This window comes from Pipistrellus kuhlii, unplaced genomic scaffold (genome assembly GCF_014108245.1).
Source record: "Pipistrellus kuhlii isolate mPipKuh1 unplaced genomic scaffold, mPipKuh1.p scaffold_m20_p_6, whole genome shotgun sequence".
In the NCBI taxonomy this organism is placed as follows: domain Eukaryota; kingdom Metazoa; phylum Chordata; class Mammalia; order Chiroptera; family Vespertilionidae; genus Pipistrellus; species Pipistrellus kuhlii.
In genome coordinates, this window is record NW_023425562.1 from 23,973,642 (window position 1) to 23,983,691 (window position 10,050).

Sequence of the window (10,050 nt, forward strand, 5' to 3'; positions counted from 1 at the left end):
TTGTCTCCAGACTTTGCCAACTGTCCCCGGAGGGACAGAATTGCCCCCAGTTGAGAACCATTGATACAAAATATCTGACAATAAATGGCACAGAGTAGGTGGCCAATAAATGTTAGCCAGCTTCCCAGCTGTATCCCTGGAAGATTTCCTTCACCTTCAGAGAAATTTGCTATTATGTATCATACGTCACCCAAGAATTGGCCCACACTGCCAAAAAGACCATCCAAACATTTCCAAATTTATGGGTGGAACCTACCCTTGGCTCACCGCCAACCCTTCTATATTCTGTTAATCCCTCTGATCCCTCTGGAATATTTCTCCCCACCATCCCATCCCCAGTGAAAAATGATACAACTTTTAACAAATTACTTCAGCTCTCTGTGCCTTCTTTTCCTCATCTGTGAAGATATCATAAGGTAGTTGCAAAGATTCCTAAGTTAATACACAGAAAGTGCTTAGAGCAGATACGTGCTCAATAAGTGAAGACTTACTTATTCAACTCGGGGGTTGAGTGCTGAATTCATTTGGCTGCAGTTGGCAGCAAGGAGGAGAAAAGTGGGCTACTGGTGGGTTAAAACAAAGACATTGCTTATCTGACAAAACACACAAAGGAGATGGGTTCCTCTGGCTGGTTCAGGATTTGGTGACATCATGAAGGACCCAGGTACCTTCAACCCTGCCACCCCCGTCATGGTGGCTTTTCTCCCAAGTCTTAGAGCCTCTGTTTCACAAGATGCTACTCAATGGCAACATCACCCGCTAAACAATAACTCTAAAGCAGGAAAGAAAAGAAAAGGGGGGAAAGGGGTGAAGCTCTCCTCTGGCCTCTCATCAGAGAGAGAAGACTTTCCCCAAAGTCCCCGGCATACAAACTTTCTCTTACACCTCACAGGCCCGCCCAAGTCACATGACCACCCTTAAATAGTCCCCGACCAAAAGCAGGGTTGTCACTATCAAGTTAGAACAGGCCTGCTCCATCTCTCGGGACATGGCTGCCTGGACAACCTAGGTTCTGTTGTCCAGAGAGAAGTGTCTGCCACAAGCACCTACTACAGGCTGGGCACTGAGTGAGATCCTGGGGTTACAGAAGTGATAAGACCAACAACATCAGGCCCTCGGGCAGGGGTCCAGCAGTGAGCACAACAGATAAGGCTTCTGCCCCCCTGGTGCTTCCAGTCCTGTGCAGGGAGAGAGGGACAATAACCAAATTAACAACCAATCAATGAACACACAAACAAACAAGCAAGATCCTTTCAGCTTCTCCAGAGTTGGTTGGTGGCACCTTCAGGCCTCTGCATCAGGTGACTGCCTACTCAGATCACATGACTCAACCAGGGGCTCCGCACTGGTGTCATCAATGGGGACTCCCTTGGTCCAGGGCCTGGCTGCCTCCCAGCTATTCCTGGCGTAGTGCAACTCAAGGAACAAACATGACTAAGCAACACAAGCTGGGGGAGGTTTTTTCTTACCCCTGTTTCAGCCTTGGTCTCTCCTCCCTCCTTTCCCATTGCCTCCCCCGATAACCTCCAGGATCTCCAGTAGGGAGCCTTAGATCCTTGTATATGTCCAGGGCAGGGCCTAAAACAGGCCATAACTGGGAAACATTCATGAAAAGATCAGAGAAGGGCGGGGGGGACTCAGTTTGGGGGTTTGGGAGGAAAACCATGATAATGATAAGGAAATTCTCTCCTTCAGGGACACTGTAGAGTTTCTGTTGCCATGCACTTCGCAAATAGTGGGAAATACCATTTTGTTTCTATTGCGTAAGTTTTACAATTGCAGGGAAGAAAATGCTGCTTGGAAACATTAGATAGTTCCTCATTCCATGATAAGATGCTTTCAGATTCTGCAGGCTCAGGATTCCAAGGCCCCTTTCTCAAGCCCTGCTCAAAAACAAGAAAACACGAGGAAAAACAAGGGGTGATTTGGTCCACCCCTAGTTGAACGAGCCAGGTGAGAAGGGAGTATTCAGACCACCTAGGATTACCAGTCATTTCCCAAAAGCAAAAGAGTTCTCCGTAAGTGAGGCCAGCTACCCAGGGAGTCCTTTCCCCATTCTGAGAACCAGTTGCAGCTTTCTGAAAAGAGGAGCCACCTCCACACTTGGCATTGGACAGAACAGCTGACAGCTCAACCCAACGCTAGACACGCAGGCCAAGGTTCATTTCTGCAAACCAAACTGTAAGGCTCTTTCTGATCATTTTAATTGAGCCACCCCCGAAAAAAATGCCCAAGTCAAATCTTCTCCAAAGGAAGCCTTGCTGTTGGGAGCAGATCTCTCCAGAAGATTCTGGTTCAAGGTTTGATTCAAACAAAATAGATACTAGATTACATCGGGGTTCCAGAGCCTTGCCAATTGTATTCCTGCCTGGAAGGAAATACAGCCTGGAGGAAACAGAGAAGGACAGGCTTAGGACCCTGAGTTTGAATCCCCACTATACCACTGATAAGTGTGCCTTCTCCTTTCCCAGCCTTGGACATTCTTGTACCTGTAGAAACCCACTTCCTGGGTTCAAATCCCAGCCCCACCACTTCCCTATTGTGTGTGTGTGTGTGTGTGTGTGTGTGGCTTTGTGCAAGCAACTTAATTTCTCTGGACTTTGATGTGTCTCTTTGTCCAATGGGAACAATAAGAGTTCTAACCTCACAGAGTTGTTGCATGGAATAAAATAGTTCATAGATCCAACGGGCTCAGAATGCCGCCTGACACTCACGTAAGTAATAGCTATTGTAACGGGGGGGGGGGCCTTGATGTTTGGAGGCCTGGCAACTATCTTGACACCATGAGGAAGGACCATTGCTAACCAGCTGAAGATGGCAAAATGATAGATGGAAAGAACCTGAATCTTTGATGCCACTGAGCTCCTGCGTTAACCAACTGTGGAGCCACCCCTACCTCTAGATGTCTTGTATATTAAGTTAATAAAATAATTTCATTAACTTATTTTTTAAGCCAGCTGGGTCAAATTTCCTTTACTTGCAGCCAAAAGATCCCAACTGATATGCCTGTCTTCTTTCGCCTAGATTTCTTCCCACTTCAATGAACTGATTCCTTTATTAACAGCATGACTGAACACCCCAGCTTGTAGGGGACAATCCAGGTTTCTTTGTCCCAGAATGATTATGAATAGCATCCCAATTTGGATAATTATGGACACCTTATCCTTTGAAAAAAAGCATTGCCCTCTTCCTACTTGAGGATAGTGAAGAACAGCACCTCAGGTTTGTAACAGGAAGCCTGGATTGAGGTAAAGTCAAGAAAATGGTTCAGAAAGAGCTTGGTGCGTAAAAGGTAAATTCTACAACTTAGTCAAGGCCAGAGATTGCTCTGGATGGTGAATCTTGAAATCCTGCAGCCAGGATGCCAGATGGTTTCAACAGACATACTGGACACGCTTTTATACATCTGGTTTGTGTGTGTGGTGTGTTTTTCAGTTAGTTTCCAGGACTAAAAGCTCAAAAAAAGGGCGGGCGGCCCAGTCCAAACCCAGACACCTGGCAATCCCAGTGGTAACTTTTACCTCTTCCGTCAGCAGAAACACAATTAGCCACACCCTCTCCAAATGCCATTTACGCTGCAGCCCGTCTTTGAAATTTCCTGGGTAAATTCCACTCCTGGAGCCTCTGCTAAAAGGGGGAAAGTCCTAACAACCGTTACAATTTTTTGAGTGCTCACTGTGTGCCAGGCACTATTAAGATGTGATCACATTCTCAAAACTTCCCTTCATAGTACTACAGTTATCACTGTCCCTTAAAAAAAACTTTTATTATCATTATTATTATTATTATTATTATTATTATTAATTTCAGAGAAGAAGAGAGAGGGAGAGACAGAAATATCAATAATGAGAGAAAATCGATTGCCTCCTGCACCCCTATACTGGGGACTAAGCTTGCAACCTGGGCGTATGCCTCAACTGGGAATCAAACTGTGACCTCCTGATTGAGAGGTCAACACTCAACCACGAGCCACACCAGCTGGGCTATTGCCCCCTTTATATATATATGTGTGTGTGTGTGTGTGTGTGTGTGTGTGTGTGTGTGTATATTATTGATTTTTTACAGAGAGGAAGAGAGAGGGACCTTTCAGTCCGCAGGCTGACGCTCAATCCACTGAGCCAAACCGGTTTCTGCTATTGCCCCTTTTTTACTGATGAGAAAACTGAAGCTCAGAAAGAAACCCAGTCAAGGTCACTGTATTAGTTAGGATAATGATAGACACTGTAACGGGACTCAAACAGCAATGAATTCTTTCAAATAGAGCTTATTTCTCTCATGCTGTAGTCCAGACATGAACAACCCAAGTAGGTACAGAGACCTCAGGCTGCTGCGGCCCAGGCTCGTTCCAGGATGTGGCTACACCACCCTGAACACGTGACATTCACCATGTGCTCCAAGATGGCTGCTCTAGCGTCATATTTCAACCAGAGGAAAGAAATGCCTCGTCCTTTTAAGAATCTGAACTAGAAGTTTTACATGTCACGTCCACTCCCACTGGAGTGGCCAGAGCTTTGCCATCCAGGTATGTCTGAGCTTGAATCCACACCAAGGAATCTCTCAGGTGTTGCCAGTAGACTATGAGAGTCACTTTCCCTCATCAAAGAACAGTGCCAGGCACAGCTAAACATTAAATGAGTGGACGTATTAAATGAACGAATGGATATCTCCAATACTCATTTATTTTGGACTCCAGGTTGAGAGAAAACTTCCTTGGGAGTACCCGGCCCTGTGCTAGGCACTGAGAGCAGTGGACAAAACAGAGAGGAGTCCTTGCCATCCTGGAGCTGACATTCTAGTGGCAGAAGAGATGGCCAATAAGACTGCAATAAGTCAAACACCACGTCTGCCAGGTGGTGGTGACGGCTATGGGGAAAGCCAAACCACGGAGCCTGACGGGGTGGTGGAAAGTGACAGGCATCACTCAGGAGGCGACATGTTAGCAAAGACCTAACAGAGGTGAGGGAGCGGGCCCTCCCTGTGTTCCAGGCAGAAGAAACAGCAGGTGCAAGGGCTTGGAGGCAGGGACAACCAGGAGTGGAGACAGCAAGAGTCAAAGGGCAGTAGTAGGAGAAGCAGCTGAAGGAAAGAGAGGAGCCAGATGTGTGAGCTGTACAGGTGGCCGCAAAGACTTTGGCTTTTTCTCTGGGTGAGTGGAAGCCATGGAGAGCTCAGAACAGAGGAAAGATATGATCTGACAGGTTCTAACAGGATCCCTCAGACTGATCCATGAGAAGAGTTTACCGGGGTTGAGGTCAGAAGCCATGAGATCTGTGAGGAGGATACTGCCATAGTCCAGGCGAGAGACGTTGATAGCTTACACCAGCGTGATGCAGGGCAGATGAGGGGAAATGGTCTATTCTAAAGGGGGCAGGGGAGCTTAATCATGACTCTGAGATGTTTAGCCTGAGCAACTGAAAGATAAGGTTGGAATTAACCAGGATGGGGAAGATTGTAGGAGGGGCAGGTTTGGGGGAGAAGATGGAGAATTTGTTTTTGGCCGTGTTAGATGTCAAGTTCAATAGCCACATGGAGATGTTGAGTTGGCAGTCACACCATCCCAGGGTTCAAGGGGAGAGGTCAACCTGGAGATAAGAAAGTAGGCATTGTCAGAATGTGAGGGGGAATTAAAGCCACAGGGATCGGGTGAGACGACCCAGGGAGGGCATGTGGATGGAGAAGAGGACAAGGACAGAGACCTGAGCTAAACCAATGTTCGGAGCTGAGGCGGTCCGTGAGTGGACACCAGAATAAATGTTACAGAGTCTGTTCCCAATTTGTGGCATTCTCCTGACTTCCTTAAGAAGACTGGGCATGATGCCGAAGCCGTTTTGGCTCAGTGGTAGAGCATCGGTCTGCGGACTGAAAGGTCCCAGGTTCGATTCTGGTCAAGGGCATGTACATTGGTTGCGGGCACATCCTCGGTAGGGGGTGTGCGAGAGGCAGCCAGTCAATGTTTCTCTCTCATCGACGTTTCTAGCTCTCTATCTCTCTCCCTTCCTCTCTGTAAAAAAATCAATAAAATATATTTTAAAAGAAGAAGAAGAAGATTCAGCATGAGATGGTGTCTCCTGTGACCTCATGGTCGTTACTGAAATGGGGCAGAGTTCCCAGCTCGAGTCATTTCCTTCACGGGCCTGAGTCTCAGTCTCCTCATTTGTTAAATGGGGACATTAAGAATCCTGCTCTGCCAGCTCTCTGAGGAAATGTGAGGACACAACGAGGTCTTACAGATGATCTTGCAATGAAAAAAATGCTTGAAAAAACTGAAGAGCGCAAGTGAAAGAAGGTTCTTCCCCTCAGCCCAACGTTAGGCCCTCGGAAATGAGAACCTGAAGCAAAGAACAAAACTTACACAGGTTCAGAGAAAACAAAAGAGAAGTTGTGGCAGAGGGAAAAAAAAAAAATGACATCCATGCAACAACGTGGATGAATTTTAAAAACATAATGTAGAGCCAACGAAGCCAGATATAAAAGAGCACATTATGTACAGTTCCATTTATATCATGCTCGAAGCAGACAGTATTCAACTAGAGTGCTTAGAGGCACACATTTAGGTAGTAAAGCTATAAGGAAAAGAATACAGCATTTTATACAAATCGGAGTGGTTTCGTCCTGGGTCAGAGAGAAAGGGTTTGGGATTGGATGAGCCATACAGGGGCTGTAGGGGCTGGCAGTGGTATATTTCTTAACCCAGATATTGATTTCACAGAGGTTCACTTTATAATAATTTATTATGACTTACATTATGTTCTATGTACTTTTTCCAATTGTGTTCGATTCTCCAACTTTAAAATGCATAAATGCCTGAGAGGTAAATATACACACCTACACTCACACCCTTTGACTTATTCTCATTCCAGGAACGTAAACTATAGATATAATCACATACCCAGACAAATTTGGATGCACAAAGATATTCACTTTAGTGCTACTTACAATAGCCCAATTTTTTTAAAGATCTAAATTTTCACTAATAGGTAGAGTTAACTACAGTATGGTATACCCACAATTTGGAAACTTATTTAACCATTTAGCAGTCTGCTTATCTAAGTGTATTTAATGTAATAGGGCACTGGTCATGATCCATGAGGAAAATAATGGAATATAAACTAAATGTAAACTGTGATTTCAATATTGTCAATATATATTATATCAATATATTCATACGAAAAAAAAGACAGGAAGGAAGTATATAAAAATAACAGGAGTAGTTACATCTGGGCAGTGGAATAATAGATATTTGTTTTTCTCTTTATACTCATATTTCCCAAATTTCAAACAATGGATATATCTTACTTTTATTCTTTAATACATTATTTTTCCCCTTTTTTAAATCTGGACCTTAGATGCACCCTATTAGTTAACCACACTCCTCAGGCCATGGCACACCATCAGTGGCCTCTAAGTATCGCCTCTATTTTGTCACCCATCTCCACTCCTTCTATTTCCCCCTTCCCCACAGACACCCACTCAGGTATATTTAAAGTATGTTCTTTCTATCCATATGCCATACATTTGTAGGGGTGTGTGTGTATCCAAATAGACAGAGTAAAAAAAAAGTATATGAAGAGCTGAAGTGCTGTTTTATGGTTGTTTTTAAATTTTTACATAAATGGTACAGAGTTGTGAATCTGATACTGTCTTACTTTTTCAATCAGCATCATGCCTTTGAGATCATTCCTTGATGCTATTTGTAAATAAAATGCGTTATTTCCAACTCTTGCTTAGTATTCCGTTGCTTACATGTATCACTGCTGGCTGTTCCCCAAAGCAGTTTTGTCCTCTTCCAGAACACACCCAGGGACTACATTTCCCAGTCTCCCTTGCAGATAGGTGGAGCCACATGGATGCTAGCCCAAGAAACTTCTCTCTTGCCTTCTCCTCTATGCTCTTTTCCCTCCTAAGCTAGTTTGTATGAGGATCCCAGAGTGACCTTGGAAGTCATGGGTTTAAGGTGGCAGACTCACCCTCAGCCTGGGTCAGAATGCCTGAGTGGAGGGGAGCCAGACTTACCCATCAGTAACATTCATGTTGGACTGTTATATGAACAAAAAATAAAACTTCCAGTGGGTCTGACACTTTACATACATTAGGGCCTATTTATTATAGCAGTGAATATTACCCTAATCAGTAAAGCATATTCTGCTTATCCATCTCCTAATGCAAGACACTAATGCCCCTAACTCTTTGAAGCAACACTGTGACACATATCCTCATACAAATTTCCATTTACATCTGTGAGCAAGTTTTTCTTAGGTTGTCTATAGAAATGGAATTGCTGAGTCATGAGGTATGCACGTATTTTATTTGCCTGACCAAAGCAATGACAGGGGCATCCAGCTTTGGGGGCAGTGACAGCAGAGGTTTTGGTATTCAGATACCCAAGCATCAATATGGCTGGTTGGGGTGTCCATGCTCAGAGGGTCATGTCTCAAAGTGGTTTGGGCAACGTTCCAAGGTCGTGATCTCAGCCTGGCTTCCTGGGCACCCCAGAGCTGCTGTGAGCACTCATAATCATTAATAAAATTACTAGAGTGGGTTCTGTTGTATACAGCTACAAATTCCTAATCTATGTTAGATTAGGGGTTGGCAAACTACTTCACTAGACAGTAAATATTTAAGGCTTTCAGTGTCATGTGGTCTGTGCCCCAATCCTTCAATTCTGCTTTTGTCTCACTCACAGCAGCCAAAGACAGTATGGAAATGAATGGGAGTGGCTGCTTTCCGATATAACTTTTATTTATAAAAACAGTAGCCTTCAGGCCACAATTTGCCAGTCCCCAAGCTAAACAACAAGAGATGTCTCCTTTCTCTAAGTCTCTAGGTAGATATTTATATCATATTTCTTGATCTTGCTTTAGTCAGCTTCTTTCCTCAATCGACTTTTGGGTCCCACACAGAACCTGGCACATTACCTCACCTGCGATAGACTGATTGGATGAATAAGTGAGTGAGTGAATGAATAAATGAATGAATGGCTTTCATTTTGAGGTGGTCCCAGGAACAATCCAAGCAAAGACCAGTGAGAACAGGAGCCCGCAGCAGACAATCTGTGCAACAGGGGAGTCTAGTCCTGCTCCATGTCCTTTCCTTTTCTCTGAGTCCCCAGAGCCTAGCACTGTGCCTTACACGAGGTGCTTCTCTGTCCAGGATCTGTGCACTTAATTTTTTAGAAAGCCCCAAAGCAGGCCCCAGGCCTGGGTAGGTCCCTACCTTTTCACACTTTCACCCAACGCTGAACCCATCCCAAGCTAATGAGGAACCGAGAGAGTGACCTCCCAACGGATATTTAGGGGACTCCCAGAAGCTTTGTAGAAACTCCTGCCTCAACTTTAAAGGTCAAGGTGGCCATCTCTGGCCTGCCTGCTCCCCCTCTCTGCTTTTCTTGGCCTGGAAAGAGCTGCGTTGGGCAGAGGGGTAGGGGTGGGATGGAGGGATGGAGGCTGAAACCTGGGCAGACAGTTGGGTCAAGTGCCCAGCTCACTCCTCTCTTGCCCTCTGGCCTCCTGGGGAGCTCGAGCACCCCAGTGGTGGGGCTGGGAGGAGTGTATTAGCTGAGGCAACTTTGGCCTGGGATCGATGGGGCCACTCACGGTGTTCTCTGTGGAATGCAACACAATAGAAGTTTTGCTGAGACTCAGGGAGTGTCTACAAAGTGCTCTCCAAGAGCAAGGCGCTGAGGCCTCAGCTTTTGGGAGGCTTTTTATCTTTGGATCCAGACGAAAGTGTGAAGGGGCAGGGCAAGACCAAGGCTGCAGACAGTTGTAGCCACCTGGAACTGTTTCACTATTGGGGTTGTGTGAAAAGGGAGTGGTCCTGTGAGATGAACAAAAGGCCAGGCTGGATTGGGGAGGAGGGGGTCACCTTTATCCTTTAAGGTGGGCAGGGAGGCCACTGGGAGCTGGTGACTTGGCTTCAACCAGAGCCCTGTTGAAAGACACAACCACTGGTGTGGTTCAGTGGTTGAGTGTCAATTCCCAGTCAAGACACATGCCCGAATTGCAGGCTCGGTTCCCAATGGGTGGCATGCAGGAGGCAGTCGATCAATGA